This window comes from Salvelinus alpinus, chromosome 16 (genome assembly GCF_045679555.1).
Source record: "Salvelinus alpinus chromosome 16, SLU_Salpinus.1, whole genome shotgun sequence".
In the NCBI taxonomy this organism is placed as follows: domain Eukaryota; kingdom Metazoa; phylum Chordata; class Actinopteri; order Salmoniformes; family Salmonidae; genus Salvelinus; species Salvelinus alpinus.
Window position 1 is genome coordinate 25,252,843 of NC_092101.1, and position 12,896 is coordinate 25,265,738.

Genomic DNA, 12,896 nt, shown 5'->3' on the forward strand with positions numbered 1-12,896 from the left:
TCCTTTTCCTGTAGTCCACAATCCTCTCCTTTGTCTTGATCACGTTGAGGGAAAAGTTGTTGTCCTTGCACTCTGACCTCCTCCCTATAGGCTGTCTCGTTGTTGTCGGTGATCAGGCCTACCGCTGTTGTGTCATCGGCAAACTTAATGATGGTGTTGGAGTCGTGCCTGGCCGTGCAGTCATGAGTGAACACGGAGTACAGGAGGGGACTGAGTACTATGGTGTTGAACGCTGAGCTGTCGTCAATGAATAGCATTCTCACATAGGTGTTCCTTTTGTCCAGGTGGGAAAGGGCAGTGTGGAGTGCAATAGAGATTGCATCAACTGTGGATCTGTTGGGGCAGTATGCAAATTGGAATGGGTCTAGGGTTTCTGGGATTATGGTGTTGATGTGAGCCATGACCAGCCTTTCAAAGCACTTCATGGCTACAGACATGAGTGCTACGGGTCGGTAGTCATTTAGGCAGGTTACCTTAGTGTTCTTAGGCACAGGGACAATGGTGCTCTGCTTGAAACATGTTGGTATTACAGACTCAGACAGGGTGAGGTTGAAAATGTCAGTGAGGACACTTGCCAGTTGGTCAGCACATGCTCAAAGTACACGTCCTGGTAATACGGCTGGACCTGCGGCCTTGTGAATGTTGACCTGTTTAAAGGTCTTACTCACATCGGCTGCGGAGAGCGTGATCACACAGTCGTACGGAACAGTGTTACGTTCCTCGAAATGATATAGAAGCAATTTAGCTCCTCTGGTGGGCTCGTGTCACTGGGCAGCTCTCGGCTGTGCTTCCCTTTGTAGTCTGTAAGAGTTTGCGAGCCCTGCCACATCCAATGAGCATCGGAGCCGGTGTAGTACGATTCGATCTTAATCCTGTATTGATGCTTTGCCTGTTTGATGGTTTGCTGGAGGGCATAGCAGGATTTCTTATAAGCTTCCGGGTTAGAGTCCCGTTCCTTGAAAGCAGCAGCTCTACTCTTTAGCTCAGTGCAGATGTTGCCTGTAATCCATGGCTTCTGGTTGGGGTATGTATGTACAGTCACTATGGGGACGACGTCATCGATGCACTTATTGATGAAGCCAGTGACTGATGTGGTGTACTCCTCAATGCCATCGGAAGAATCCCGGAACATTATCCAGGATTTTTAGCCATTAAAGAAAGGCATAATATCTGAGAATGGAATTCTGCTTGACATCGATTTAATGATTCCAATTCCAATCTCATTCCATTTCATCTCAATACCTTTGTGGCTCGACATCCATAGACAAATGTTTTTCATTTACCCTTATTGCGAAGAAAACTCCTAGCTGAGAGGGTCAAGTGCGTTCTGTTCTTCTCCATCCTATTCTTTACCCCTCATCAGGCATTCAAATCTATTTATATCAATCACATTCTCACAAACACACACAGGCAGCTGCCTACTGAGCTATTCTTCACAGACAAGATTACACAGTAAAATAGGGTGCAGCGAGTGATCATAGTTCACTTTCTCCATACAAGATTAATCACACGTGGAGTGTCTTGCCTGGAGATTTAATGGTTTACCCCTATATGTACCATAGCTGGATAAGAATTATGATGATTTTTTCACTAGTATTCACAGCCCCAGTACATCCTTTTATCTGTAACAAAAAAACATAGCTGTGTTCAAATACCCATACTACATACTTAATGAGTATATACTACATACTATATACAATTAGTTCATTTTAGTATATGTAGTATCTGGGATCTACATCTGTTTATATTAGTTACTATGCTGTTACTAAGCAGTGATGTATTACGACAGTGTTACGTTACTACACCTAATAGGAAATGCACATGCGCACTAGTGTGCCCGGGAACTGTAGAGCACGAGAGGTTTTGACTAAACGAAAACTAACTGTACTCCCGTCTCCTGCCTGATCATTTCTCCACAACACAAATATTACAGTGGCGACGAGGTGATTCAACTTCTTTAACGGACATTGCTTGAAGGGAAGAATGTTGCGTGAGTAATGAAACTCAAAATAATTATGTAATTCGTCAGTTATTTTTTATTTTCTTTCGCCAGTAAAAAACGGCTAAGCACTGCTAGCAGATACAGTGTTCAGGAGCTGCCAAGTAGCAAGACTATTGGAGTCCAGAATAGCGACACTGCCCTCTGGTGGTTAAATAAAATAAAAAAAACTGTCATTGAACCCATTGAAATTAGGCGATCTCGGTGGAGAAATATTGTCAAGAAGGGAAAAATTTTAAAAAGGAGGAAGGAGCGTAACACGGTGTGTACATTATTACAAATGAGTGCAGTGAACGAAGTAATTGCAGAAACTTCTGAAGTGAAGAATTAGAGGAAAATTAAGGAATACAAGGAATAAGGAAACTGAACAATTAACTGTGAAAATGGCAACCATTGGTCGAGTACCAGAGTTTGAGGCTACAAAAGAGGATTTTGATTCCTATTTGGAGCGTTTTGAGCGTTGGCTGGCTGCAAATGAAATCAAGGATGAAAAGAAAGCAGATGTATTTCTCAGTGTTTTGGGTCCAACTGAGTATGGATTGCTGAAAGGTCTCATTGAACCAATAAAAGCAGTTGAGTTGAACTATGCAGAACTGACTGAAACTCTTTCAAGGCATTTCAAGCCTAAGCCAATTCTCATTGCAGAACGTTTCAGATTTTACCAACGTCACCAGAGTCAAGGGGAAACCGTGGCTGACTACATCCTTGCTTTGAAAAGGCTGGCAAGTACATGTGAGTTTGCACAATTTCTTGATGATGCTCTTCGAGACAAGTTTGTATGTGGTCTCACAGGTGAAGCATATCACAGAAGGCTTCTGTCAGAGAAGGACCTGACCTTTCGGAAAGCCTGTGATATTGCACTTGGACTCGAGCTTGCCCACAGGGATACTATTGAGCTATCGGGATATGCAGAACGTCAGAAAGGTGTTCACAAGGTCAGTGATGCACGTGGTGAAAAAGGCTCACAAAAGTCACACTTTTCTCAGTCCCGTCCTCAAGGTTACACAAGAACAAAGCAGCCCACATCTCAAAGGTCTAAGCCAAGTTGCTACAGATGTGGGGGAGATAATCATCAGCACAGTGAATGTCGATTCCAAAATGTAAAGTGCCACAATTGTGGAAAGGTTGGACATTTACAGAAAGTGTGTAAAGCCTCAAAACGCACAGCAAGAGCGCACAAAGTGTCAGATGCAGCACAAGAAGAGGAAGGTACTACTGAAACAGTATTGGAACTGTCCACAGTGTACACAGCTCAACAACAAAAAGATGGAATCTATCTCAACATGGAGTTAGCGCGAAAACCGGTAAAAATGCAGCTGGACACCGGAGCGTCTGTATCTCTGGTTCCAGAGAGACTCTACAAAGAAAAACTGAAAGAGTGCCCTCTTCAGCCAGCGTCCATCCGCCTTTCTTCATACACTGGTGACACTATTCCTGTGTTAGGGCAGATCCAGGTACCAGTCCGGTATGAGGGGAAGGAGTGGACGCTACCACTTGTCATTGTTAAAGGAGAAAAATCAGCCTTGCTAGGCAGAAACTGGCTACAAAAGATCAAGTTGAACTGGGGAGAAATCTTCAGTCTGAGAAAGGACAAACCAGTGAGTCAGGCTACACTCACTAACATGCTGGAGAAGCACAAAGAACTTTTCAAAGATGGCTACGGCGAAATACAAGACTTCACAGCAAAAGTCAGAGTGCAAGAAGGAACCAAGCCTATCTTTCACAAACCACGTCCAGTTCCCTATGCTCTTAAGGAAGCAGTAGAGAAGGAACTGGACCGCCTACAGAAGAATAACATAATCACGAAAGTAGCGAGGAGCGACTGGGCCGCTCCGATTGTTGTAGTCCCAAAGAAAGACAAGACCGTCAGAATGTGCGGTGACTACAAGGTCACAGTAAATCGCTGCATACTACCAGAGGAATATCCACTACCAAACGCTGAAGATCTGTTTGCCACTCTAGCTGGTGGGAAGGTTTTCAGTAAGCTGGACCTGGCATTCGCTTATCAGCAACTGAAGCTGGATCCGGAGTCAGAACAGTATCTGACCATCAATACAAACAAGGGGCTATTCAGATTAAATCGCTTGGCCTATGGAATCTCGACAGCTCCAGCGATATTCCAACACACAATGGATCAGATCTTGGACGGTATAGACAACGTTGTGTGCTTCATGGACGACATCCTCGTGTCAGCACCAACCATTGGAGAGCACCTGGTAGTGCTGGACAAAGTGATGTCAAGACTGGAGAAATACGGAGTGAGAATGAAACGCAGCAAGTGTGAGTTCCTCCAGGACTCAGTGGAGTATCTCGGATACAAGATTGATGCACAAGGCCTGCACCCAACCAACAGCAAGGTGGAAGCAATTGTAAACGCACCAGCACCCACAAATATCTCAGAGCTGAGGTCATTTTTGGGGCTCCTGAACTATTACGGAAAGTTTGTGGCAAACTTGTCCACATTGTTGCATCCGCTTCACCAACTGCTGCAGGCCGATACAAAGTGGAATTGGTCCCCGCAATGCGAAGAAGCATTCAAGACTTGCAAACAGCGTCTGCTAAAGAGCAAGTGGCTTGCCCACTACAACACAGAGATGAAGCTGAGACTCGCGTGTGATGCATCTCCAAACGGAGTAGGAGCCGTCATCTCACATGTTCTATCGTCAGGTGAAGAACACCCTATTGCATTTGCATCACGGACTCTGTCACCAAGTGAGAAAAATTATGCTCAAATTGAGAAGGAAGCCCTGAGCATAATATTCGGAGTGAAGAAGTTTCACAAATACCTGTACGGAAGGAAGTTCCAACTGCTGACAGATCACAAGCCTCTGTTGGCCATCCTTGGACCAAAATCAGCTATACCAACCCTTGCTGCACTTCGAATGCAACGTTGGGCTCTGATATTGTTAGCCTACGACTACGAGATTGAGTACAGACGATCCAGTGATCACGTAAATGCAGATGCACTATCAAGACTACCATGCAATAGTGACTCCGACAGTGAAGATGATAGAGCAGTCTTCCAGATCTCTCTCATTGACGAACTGCCCATATCTGCTTCAGACATAGCAGAGGAAACAAGGAAAGATCCAGTGCTTTCCAAAGTCTTGGACTTAACATTAGGAGGTTGGCCAAACTTTGTAAATGACGATAACCTTCGTCCATTCATCGACAAGAAAGACCAGTTGTCCACTGATCAAGGATGTGTTCTGTGGGGATCAAGGGTGGTGGTACCTCACAAATTCCAGAGGAGACTGCTATCTGACCTGCATGAGGGACATCCAGGGATCACTCGAATGAAAGCACTCGCTCGCAGTTATCTGTGGTGGCCTGGACTGGATCAGGACATTCAACAGCATGTAGGCCACTGCTCACCTTGTGAAGCTGTTCGCAACAAGCCTGCTGCTGCACCTCTTCATCCATGGTCCTGGGCTGCGACACCTTGGGAACGCATCCATGTGGATTACGCCGAGATTGACAAGCAACATTTCCTTGTTGTCGTCGATGTCCATTCCAAGTGGATGGAAGTGTTCCCTACTCAACTGACCACAGCTGAGAAGACCATCAATCTTCTCAGACACCTGTTCGCATCCTTTGGACTAGTCAAGGAGCTCGTATCGGACAATGGCCCTCCTTTCACGTCAAACGATTTTGAAATGTTTCTCAAGAACAATGGAGTAAGGCACATCCGGTCACCACCTTACCATCCGGCATCAAACGGAGCAGCGGAGAGAGCCGTGCAAACCTTTAAGAAGGCCTGGACTAGACTCGAGGTTCAGTCTGTTCCCACCCAACAAAGGCTTCCCCGGTTCCTGTTTACTTACCGCAACACACCACACACAGTAACGGAATGTACACCAGCTGAACTGTTTCTGAGACGCCAACCACGTACCCGCTTGACATTGTTGAAACCAGACTTGTCAAGCACTGTGGCAAAGCACCAGCTACAGCAGAAGAAAGCTCATGACAGACACTCAAAGACTGTCAGAGAATTCAAAGAGGGAGAGAGGGTGATGGTACGTGATTTCAGACACCCCAAGAGCCTGTGGAACTCAGGTGTGATCTTGCAACGCAAAGGACCTTTGACTTACCAAGTCCAAATTGGTCATCGCCAGGTCAACGTTCATGTGGATCATCTGCTACGGTCCAACGCCCCAGCAGAGAAACGCCGAGAGAACAAGAACAATAACGATCCCCAGGACTATTCTCCTGACTGTGGACGTACGGGAGAGACAGAGCCTGACCTTCCACCCGAACCTGGCCCACTACCGGAAGCCCAGGAGGAGCGGAGATATCCTATTCGACAGCGAAGGGCACCTCAAAAGCTTGACCTGTGAGTTGAGCTGTTTAAGGTAACAGACAGTAAAACAAACAAACACTTTAATATGTCCTAGATAAAAGGAAAGAAAAAGGACATTACCTGGGTTAGTTATTAGGACACAAACTCCATCTTCGGGGCAGAATAATCCCCTGGATTTGTGCTGGGCTCTGAAAAGTCTGCTTCAACCCAGTAGTTGAAAAATGTTAAGAATGCATTGTTCAAATATTGCATTAGTAGTTCCCTAACATATTTACCTTGTTCTCTGGGAGTTAAAAACTATGGGGGGAGGAGTGTAGTATCTGGGATCTACATCTGTTTATATTAGTTACTATGCTGTTACTAAGCAGTGATGTATTACGACAGTGTTACGTTACTACACCTAATAGGAAATGCACATGCGCACTAGTGTGCCCGGGAACTGTAGAGCACGAGAGGTTTTGACTAAACGAAAACTAACTGTACTCCCGTCTCCTGCCTGATCATTTCTCCACAACACAAATATTACAGTATACTGTAAACGAACTGTATCATTTCAGCTGAGCGTACTAGAGCTTTGTCTGTCTACCGGATGTTGATGCTGTTGCTATGCAACCTCTAGCTAGCTTGTTAGCATAACAAATGACTAGCTAAACATTTTACGATTTCTGTTGTGTTCGTAAATTCAGTCTGGAGTGCCAGAGTGTGCTCTGGTCGTTGTCAGATTGTCCGTTCGGAGCATTCAGAGCACACACACTGGATGCTCTGGCCGAGGAGTAGGGTTGATCCGAGCGTTCAACGACGGTCAAGCACCCAAGCTAACTGGCTAATGTTGGCTAGCTACTTCCAGACACAAATGAGAGAACACCTCACTCAGACCATTTTACTCACCCTATCAGAGCTGGTTAGGCTGTTTTCATGTTATCCAGAGCGTTGATGACTGTAACTGTGCTGTTGGCAACAATTTAATTACGCTTTTTTTGCCAATGTTTACTGACACCGGCCATATTCAACGGGTTATTCTGCGTGAGAGTTCTCTGAAATCGTAGTATATAGCCAGAATTAACAATGTCCAATGAAATGCACAATGACTATACCACTTAGCTAAATAAATAATCAAGTAAATAAACATTTGGTAGTTAGTTAGATAGCAGATAGTTAATATACTGCTTGGCAAGTTCGATGTATTAGTAGCCAACTAACGTTAGGTAACATACCGGTACTGATGTAATGCTATGCGATTCGTAAGGATAGTGTAGCTAACAAATTGTCAGCCAACATAAGGTGTAACGTAACTTATTTGAACAGTTATTACTTTATTACATTGCTCAACATTTGTCATAACTGGTTAAAGCAATTAATTTGTATCCACTTTCGTCAGACTTTGGCTGCATATTTTACACCATTTTCTTCAAATCTGAAAATGTTGTGAAGCCACGTCCATTTTCTGAAGAATTACATTATGGGTCCTAAAAATACAGAAAAAAGTGTCCACTGCATGTATACTTAGTTTTTTGCCGAATTTAGTACGACATCCAGGAACATTTGACATACTAACTATATCCATACTATGACCAATAAGCATACTATCTACTCAAGTCACATCACAAATAGTATGGTTAGTGCGGTTAGTTTGAGTATTCGAACACAGCTCTTGTCTGTCTGGAAATTAAGATTTTGTTTTTGAGCTTCAAGGTTTAGAGAAAATGTGCACAGTGTCTGTGTTATGCAAATGTTTATAACAAAGCGTTACCAAGGGATACCAATCTTGAATTAATTTAAAAAAAATCTATATATACTGCCTGGTTCACTCAACAAAGCAGTATTTTGTTGTTACTTGTTTTTTTTATGTTATGGTTTTGCGGGTTAGGCTTGTAATGGTTGTAGCATGTGACTATAGGAGATCAATCACACCAGCAGCATGCCTGCACAGTAGAGACGCCCCTCTTCCAAGGCAGCACAATGGCATGTTTTATAACCTATGACGGCCATCAATTAGTACACAATCAATAAACCGTCGCTAGTAAACCAGCTTGGCTGACAAATTTTACCAGGGCCTCCCTTCCTCTCTCTCCTCTACCCTCGTGCTTGATCTTGCTCGCTTTCTATCCTCTCTCTCGACCTTGCTATCTTCCTCGATCTTGCTCTCTCCCTCTCTCTCTCCTCCCTCTCTTTCGCTCTCGCTTTCTCTACCACTCTCTTTCCCTTTACCTTCTCTAGGCATGGAGTTTGTTTGCTCAACAGAGTTCAACAGAATCTTGAAAGGAAAACATACTAAATAAGTGTGTATATTGAATCCTTTGTGATGATGTTCTTAGGAAAGCAGTTACATTTATACCGATACTTACTATATAGTAATGTATGTCAATCTTTTAAAATCTTTACAATTCTTTGGATACAACAGTAACACTTGAGGCTGTTTTATTTACCTAGAAAGAGGTAAAGTACATTGAATACTTTTGATAGAAAGATGTTGAACTGGGTCAAGTTGTTTTCATTCCACCTACAGAAAACAGTCTAGAGAAATGGCCGTGCTTTGCCAGCGTGATCTCATAGACTAGACATAACACCCCTTGAATTTTTCCAGATGTTGTTGTGTTACAGCCTGAATTTAAAATGGATTAAATTTAGATTTTTTTGTCACTGGCCTACATACAATACCCCATCATTTTGAAGTGGAATTATGTTTTTTGAATATTTTTACAAATTAATAAAAAATGAAAAGCTGAAATGTCTTGAGACAATAAGTATTCAATCCCTTTGTTATGGCAAGCCTAAATAAGTTCAGGAGTACAAATGTGCTTAACAAGTCACATAATAAGATGCATGGACTCACTGGGTGCAATAATAGTGCTTAACATGATTGTTGAATGACAATACATTTTTCAAACGTACTGCAAATTGAGAAATCATGTGACCAAACTGAATAAAAAGAAGAAGAATCTACACTATGAAACAAAGATAAATGACATAAAGAATGATCGTAAAAAGCTTTGGAGCACCTTCAATTAAATTTAGGGAAAAAGGGCAAACTCAGCTCCATCATTCATTGAATCAGATGGCTCATTCATCACAAAACCGACGGATATTGCCATCTACTTTAATGATTTTTTAAATTGGTAAGATTAGCAAATTCAGGAATTTCCCTCCCAGGGAAGCTATCTAGGCCCCTTACTTTTTTATATCTTTACTAACGACATGCCACTTGTTTTGAGTAAAGCCAGCGTGTCTATGTATGTCAGATGACTCAACACTATACACGTCAGCTACTATAGCGACTGAAATGACTGCAACACTTAACAAAGAGCTGCAGTTAGTTTCAGAATGGGTGGCAAGGAATAAGTTAGTCCTAAATATTTTAAAAACTAAAAGCATTGTATTTGCGACAAATCATTCACTAAACCCTAAACCTCAACTAAATATTGTAGTAAATAATGTGGAAATTGAGCAAGTTGAGGTGACTAAACTGCTTGGAGTAACCCTGGATTGTAAACCGTCATGGTCAAAACAAATTGATACAACAGTAGCTAAGATGGTCCATAATAAAGTGCTACTCTACCTTCTTAACAGCACTATCAACAAGGCAGGTCCTACAGGCTCTAGTTTTGTTGCACCTGGACTACTGTTCAGTAGTGTGGTCAGGTGCCACAAAGAGGGACTTAGGAAAATTGCCAATGGCTCAGAACAGGGCAGCACAGCTGGCCCTTGGATGTACACAGAGAGCAAGCATTAATAATATGCATGTCAATCTCTCTGGCTCAAAGTGGAGGAGAGATTGACTTCATCACTAATTGTATTTGTGAGAAGTATTGACTTGTTGAAAGCACACAGCTGTCTGTTTAAACGACTAGCACACAGCTCAGACACCCATGCATACCCCACAAGACATGCCACCAGAGGTCTCTTAACAGTCCAGAACAGACTATGGGAGGCACTCAGTACTACATAGAGCCATGACTACATGGAACTCTATTCCACATCAGGTAACTGATGCAAGCAGTAGAATCAGATTTTTTTTTTTTAAACAGATAAAAACAGCTTATGGAACAGCGAGGACTGTGAAGCAACACAAACATAGGCGCAGACACATGGATACACACACATGATAACATACGCACTGTACACACACATACACATGGATTTTGTGTTGTAGATATGTGGTAGTGGAGTTGGGTCCTGAGGGCACGAACTTAGTCTGTTGTGAAATCTGTTATGAATGTATTTTAATGTTTTTGAGATTGTATAACTGCCTTAATTTTTCCGAACCCCAGGAGGAGTAGTTGCTGCCTTGGCAGAAGCTAAAGGGGATCCATAATAAATACAAATACCTTATCTCTGTACCCCACACATACAATTATCTGTAAGGTCTCTCAGTTGAGCAGTGAATTTTCAACACAGATTCAACCACAAAGACAAGGGAGATTTTACAATGGCTCTCAAAGAAGAGCAGCTATTTGTAGATGGGTAAAAAACGGCAGACATTGATTATCCCTTTGAGCATGGTGAAGTTATTAATTACACTTTGGATGGTGTCAATACACCCAGTCACTACAAAGATACAGGCATCCTTCCTAACTCAGTTGCCGAAAAGGAAGGAAACTGCTCAGGGATTTCACCATGAGGCCAATGGTGACTTTAAAACAGTTACAGAGTTGAATGGAACTGAGGACAGATCAACAACATTGTAGATATTCCACAATACTAACCAAAATGACAGAGTGAAAAGAAGGAAGCTTGTGCAGAAAAAAAATATTCCAAAACATGCATCCTGTTTGCAATAAGGCACTAAGTAAAACTCCAAAAACATGGCAAAGAAATCCACTTCATGTCCTGAATTCAAAACGTTACATTTGAGGCAAATCCAACAAAACACATCACTTAGTACCACTCTTCATATTTTCTAGCATGGTGGTGGCTGCATCATGTTATGGGTATGCTTGTCATTGGCAAGGACTAGTTTTCTTTTCATAAAAATAAATGGAATAGAGCTAAGCACAGGCAAACTCCTAGAGGAAATTCTGGTGCAGTCTGCTTTCCAACAGACACTGGGAGACAAATTCACCATTCAGCAGGACAATAACCTAAAACACAAGGCCAAATATAGACTGGAGTTGCTTACAAAGAAGACATTGAATGTTCCTGAGTGGCCTAGTTACAGTTTCGACTTAAATCGGATTGAAAATCTATGGCAAGACCTGAAAATGGTCTTGCCATAGGTCTTGCCTATGTCACGCCCTGATCTGTTTCACCTGTCCTTGTGCTTGTCTCCACCCTACTCCAGGTGTCGCCCATCTTCCCCACTTATTCCCTGGGTACTTATACCTGTGTTCTCTGTTTGTCTGTTGCCAGTTCGTCTTGTTTGTTCAAGTCAACCAGCATTTTGTCTCAGCTCCTGCTTTTCCCCAGTCTCTCTTTTTCTCGTCATCCTGGTTTTGACCCTTGCCTGTCCTGACTCTGAGCCTGCCTGCCGTCCTGTGCCTTTGTCCCTACTCTGCATTACTGACCTCTGCTTGACCTGACCCTGGGCCTGCCTGGCATCCTGTACCTTGGCCCCACTACTCTGGATTATCAACCCCTGCCTGCCTGGACCTGTCGTTTGCCTACCCCTGTTGTTGCAATAAACATTGTTACTTCAAAAGTCTGCACTTGGGTCTTACCTGAAACCTAGCAATGTTCAACATCCAAATTGACAGATCTTGAATACATTTATAAAGAATAATGTGAAAATATTGTGCAATCCAGGTGTGCAAAGCTCTTAGAGACTTACCCAAAAAGACTCACAGCTGTAATCACTGCTAAAGGTGACTCTAACATGTATTGACTCAATGATGTGAATACTTATGTAAATGAGATATATCTGTATTTAATTTTCAAGAAATTTGCTAACATTTTGTTTTCACTTTGTCATTATAGGGTATGTTGTGTAGATGGGTGAGAAAATACATATATTTAATCCATTTTGAATTCGGGCTGTAACACAACAAAATGTGGAATAAGTCAAGGGGTATGAATACTGTAGTGGGGTGATATTTAATATGTATATTACATTTACCTCACATGTGACCCCTAATAAGACTATGCAATTAAACCTATTCAAATGTTTAGCTGATTCCATAAAGATAATACAAATATGCAAGAGACTATAGTTGAGCTACAGTAATAAGCAATCAAGAAATGTCAATGTAATTACTTTGTAAAATGAATGAAATCACATACAAAGCATAAATCATATACGATAAATAAAAGCATAAAATGCATAAATCACATACAAAGCATTAACAAGCATTTCAAGGTATTATTCTAAGCATGATCAGAGAGGGAAAGAGAGAGACAAGTCATAGCCTGAAAGGCCGTGCCACAAGAATCCCTGGAGTGGAGATAGAAAGACAGGTATATTTATTTGGTTGTTCCAAAATTCAAGGAAAAAAATTCAAATAAATGTGGTTTAAGTAATCAATCCAACATAAACTAATCGAATCAAAATAAAAACAAATAAAAACACAAAAAAACTAATGCATTCAATAAAAAAACAGGTACTGTAGCCATAATCAGTCCATCAATTAGTTAGTCAGTCAGTCAGTCAGTCAGTCAGTCATGTTT

At 42.1% G+C, this 12,896-nt stretch overlaps 1 protein-coding gene across 3 annotated transcripts in view; it reads left to right on the plus strand.

Moving 5' to 3' along the window:
• LOC139541191 (inactive N-acetylated-alpha-linked acidic dipeptidase-like protein 2) overlaps positions 1 to 12,896 on the plus strand; it is a 340,439-nt gene that overhangs the window by 264,735 nt on the left and 62,808 nt on the right. The window lies entirely within an intron of this gene.